Source organism: Nicotiana sylvestris, chromosome 11 (assembly GCF_000393655.2).
Source record: "Nicotiana sylvestris chromosome 11, ASM39365v2, whole genome shotgun sequence".
NCBI classification, from domain to species: Eukaryota; Viridiplantae; Streptophyta; class Magnoliopsida; order Solanales; family Solanaceae; genus Nicotiana; species Nicotiana sylvestris.
In genome coordinates, this window is record NC_091067.1 from 11,830,541 (window position 1) to 11,835,254 (window position 4,714).

At 36.4% G+C, this 4,714-nt stretch overlaps 1 long non-coding RNA gene across 3 annotated transcripts; it reads left to right on the plus strand.

Moving 5' to 3' along the window:
• The first annotated feature begins 324 nt into the window (after nt 1-324).
• On the plus strand, nt 325-4,061 carry LOC104230840 (uncharacterized). Of its 3 annotated transcripts, none has more exons than XR_711955.2 (3): nt 325-576; nt 715-2,973; nt 3,084-4,061. It is a non-coding gene; the product is annotated as an uncharacterized lncRNA (long non-coding RNA). The 3 variants fall into 3 exon arrangements; XR_011403658.1 differs by having other exon boundaries at nt 349-2,973; nt 3,084-3,356; nt 3,497-4,061; XR_011403657.1 differs by having other exon boundaries at nt 360-2,973; nt 3,084-3,356; nt 3,507-4,061.
• The last annotated feature ends 653 nt before the right edge of the window (nt 4,062-4,714 follow it).

Genomic DNA, 4,714 nt, shown 5'->3' on the forward strand with positions numbered 1-4,714 from the left:
GTGCTTTTCGCCGACCTCAACTTGTTTGGGACCGAGGTGTAGTAGTAATAGTTGTTGTTATGCTTTTTGCATGTCTAGGTATGTGATTGTGTTCTACTATTAACATTTAACGCAACTTTTAATATACATGTGTGCCATTACAATAATGAGATGCTCACTGAATGCTTGTCGTTTATTTATTCATCAAGTAAAGCCAACCTCAAGTTTTCTTGTGCTGGAGCTTTTTATGATTAATTTTCACAGTTATTGTTTAAAGTTTCATTAGTATGTATATCCATTCAATGCTTTAGCTTTTACTTCCTTTCAGGTTACATAAGATGTTGACATTAACTACTTGAGTTTCGTCACTTTTCCTGAAAGCGACATTACCTTACCTGATTCACAAGATTCCTAGGCCTAAAGACGGTAGCTTTTGGCTTGTGGCAATTCAAGTTTTTGTGAAGCTTCAAATTTTTATTGTCCATTGTGGTAGCTACTATTTCCTTTCCCTTATAGGTGTTATACTTCAGACTCCAGTTTAATATCCCAAAGCATTAAGAAGTTGTTTGGTTTGATGTATTAGCTCAAATAGTCATGGTATAAAAACTTGTATTGTTATCTATGGGCAGGTTATTTACTCTTCAATCCATAAACAGAATATGAATTGGTCTTCAAACTTCTTGCTTTTGCCTTTATCTGGTGTTTACTTGATTGTTTATTCTACAATATATACAGTCTTCCTCGCTTCCAGAATGGAGTGAAGGTCCATTTTATTTTGTTTGCTGTTGAGCTGCCATATTACACAAGTGTTCCAACTCTATTATATATTTGTGAAGTAAGTTTAATCTCTTTAAGAAATCATCAGAAATTTTTGTTCTTTCTGATTGATGAGATGATTAAGTAACAATTAGCCTGATCAATATTTAATTGAGAAGCTGTAGAATTATGCAGCCTCCTCACTCCATCACCCGTTTCCTGGAAGAAAGTAATGGAATAGAAAACACCTGCAGATCTCCAGAGGAAAATAAAATATTGGACTATCTTTGAATAGTACACCGACCTTGAGATAAGGTATAACTAAAACTGCCTGGTCGCTTGACCCTCCTAATGATGTGTGGCAGCTGAAATAAAAAGAAAAAACTCATCTACTGTGTCTTTTCTGTACTTCTCTCTCTCTCTCCTTTCTACTTTTTTATCTTAGGAGATATTGAAAAACTAGCATTCAGAGGGTCTTTTTCTTTGTGCTATTATTGATGCAGGTCACATTGAAAACCTTATTTTCTTGTTTTGCATGATGTTTCTGGAGATGTCTGCCAACAATTAAATCCTATATTTTTCTTCCACTGATTCTCTTGGCCTGGATAGCTGGTGTTGCCTATAAGAATCTTCAACTTGAGTTTTATAAACAAGTATCCTTTTGAGTTTCTTCTTGAAATATTAATATTTTGTTTAAAGATAATGAAAAATGAAAACATATGGGAAGTATGCCTTGTAAACCTACACTTTTTCAGTTGTAATACTTTAAGTATTTTAATTTTGTGTTTTACTATTTGGTTTGTCTATCTTTCAGTTGAGTCATGGCCAAACTTTGTGCAAGTGTGTGAACAAATTATTTGACTTTCATTACCAAGTGAGAACTTACTGATTTTAACTCAATCTACAATAACAACAAACCCAGTAAGTGGGTGTGGGAGGATAGTGTCAACGCAAACTTTAGAGAGGCTGTTTCCTGTAGACCCTTGGCTCAATGATGTTAACTCAATCTAAATTTGGATAATTGGCTTTTATAATTGTTAGAAAATTGCAGAACGATTTTGATTTTCAATTGTTGATTGTTTTTCTTCTTCTCTTTTCAAAATGTCTCCTTGGCATGTGAATTATCTATGTTACTTTCATTTGCAATAATCCCCACTATTGATATTATAAGCTTTGCTACACTTATTTATGTAAGAAAGCCTTTGTGAGATTAATACAGGGTTTGTTTGATGTAGTTATTTATATAATAAAGCCTCTAAATTACCTATGCCACATGGGGACTGCGTGGATCATCTCTGTTATGGTCTTCATGCATTATATGTTTTAGCTTTGATTGCTTTTACTGGGGCATTGCATCGTGTGGAATTCAGATTTCATGAACTCAAAGAGCTTTGGAGATGAATTCTTGTCTCTGCAGCTTCCATTATTTTGTCCATTTTCTTTGTTTTGCCTCTTTTGTGGCATGTTTCCATTATGTTACTTCATCTATGTGCTCAGCTAGGTGGAACAACTGATTAAGGTATAAAAGTTAAAAAGAATAAAGTAGTCTCGAATACCCATTTTTTCCCTCTATGGTCCAAGCATCTAAACATAGTTCTCACATACCGGAAGCACAGGCTGTCCGTCATAATGCTGTGTGAAATATTTGTAATTTCTGTCAAGGAAAAATAACTGGAGAAAAGTTTTAGGTAAAGTGACTAACGTGATGCCATCAATGGGCTTGACTGTCATGACTGAGACACCAATCTAAAGTACTTTTTCAAGTGCTCCTCTCTATTTGGATAATAGAAAACGTACATATCCAATTTGTTACAAATAAAATCCTGTTTGTTATGGGTTGCTTATGTTATGAATGAGGTTCATGAGGATATATCATGGCTCGAAATTGCCTCTAGATTTTTGTTATTGGTTATGGTACAAATTTCCTGATCTTGTGCTATTTTGGTAATATGTGGGCGTCAGAATCTTTTTGTTGATTGCCTACAGAATTTCTCTCGTTATTTCAACAGACAAGTTTCCTTGTGCTGGCATTCTTCTCTTTCTCGATTTCTCAACCTCTCGTATCACTTATGAGCTTGAGGAAGAAGGATCGTAAGGAGTACACAGCAATGAGTTAGGCATCAGGCATACATGATAGCGGGAGAGGGAACTGGCGAGCATTTTAGATCCCAACCAACCTTTTGATAAGCTCCTGCTGAACTGAAGGTTCCGGCAGTCCTTCATGACATCTGAGGACAGGTTTTATTCTTTCTCCTTTTCTAAAAAAATACCATATGATTTAGAACTGCGATGACAAAACATGGGGGCTCATATCTTTCCAACGTGATGGAATTGCATATGTTAAGCAGTGAACAGGAAGAGTAGGGAGCCTAAAATCCATATACCAATAGATTGAACAGAAGAGACATGTAGGAAGGTTCGAGCTGTGGAAACAACCTCTTGCAGATAAGGCTGTGTAATATTAGACCCTTGTGGTCGGGCCCCCCTCTGGACTTCGCGCATATTAGGAGCTTAATGCACCGGGCTGCCCTTTTATGCTCTAGCAGCCAGATTCTCCCGTTCCTAATGATACGAGCTAGCGTTCCGGACAAAATTTTGCTGTGCAGATTATAACATCCAAGGTGTATTTTACCATACTTTATATAAATCAATATGAAATACCTTTGATATCCATCACTGCTTTGTGAAAAATCGAAAATTATGATGGCGTTTATGCTGACAGCCGTAACCAGGAAAATTTAACTTACGGAAATGAATTAAGTATATTGCAGATCAATCATGCACCCAAGCGTGTGGCCTAGTGATCATAAAGTTGGTGAAAACCATGAGAGACCAGCGTCCAGCAGAGATAATGCTCAGAGGTTTCTGACAAATTGCCTTATAGAGATGTTGCATGTTGGAATAGTGATTCAAGCTGTTATCAATGTGGGAGCTTGCCTAAAGTACTTGTGCTGATGGGAGATTAGGAAGTAGCAAGTACCTGTGGAATTAGTCGAGACACGCACAAGCTGGCCCGGACATTACAGTTACAGTTATATTATATAAAAAAATAACTGTAGTAAAATATATTAAATTATTGGGTTGAAAGAATGATCTTTGTTCTTAACCTTGATTTCCACCTTTCTTCTGATTCCGTGATTTTATGTTCACTGTTCCTGGAGTTCTCTTGTCGAATAAATTCTGATGCTTTCTTTGGGAAGTCCATATAAATTTTGCTTGCCGCCTCTAGTACATGTTACAATCCTATTTTCTCTTTTGATAGGAGGTGACAAATACGACGAATACAGTACAATTTTAGAACTTAGAACTATATTTGTGATATTCGGCTGCTTTTGTTCTCTGTAATTAATTATTAAATTTTATATGAATATTGATTTTTTGGTATGCTTTTGGGTGTGTATTTGTATATATAGATATAGTGAGTTTTATATCTTTCCAATAATAACATACAATGATAAAGTTTTTTGGTTGTTTAAAGCTAACAAACAATTAGCAAAGTAAAATTCGGTCACTGAAAGCACTTCTAACAATCTAAAGTTTGTAACGACCGGAATGACATTTAGCAACTAAAAGTATTTTAACGATTGGATTGGAATCTGGTCATACGGCTAGGCTACTAGTGATCCCTGATGACTTCAATTTTTTCGGCTGTTATTGGCTAATTTTCCTTGGTGTAAGTCTTTTCTTGTAATGATGCCTATGATGTTCATTAATTATGGAAGAACTTGTGTACGGGCAAAATGAAGGATAATGTTACCCCTGATTCCCAATAAAAAAACGAGAGGGAAGCATGATCTAACGCAATTTCGAGCGAAGCCGAAGGGTCCCTCTTTTCGGAGCCCGGGGGATGAACGGTGCATCCGGGATTGGGTACGGCTAAACAATGGATCCGGACCAAGTAAGTTTTGAGACCAAGGAAAAGAGAAACGGTTGAGCATGACGAGCAGGGAGCCGTAATACTCGTCCTCAACCGGATATT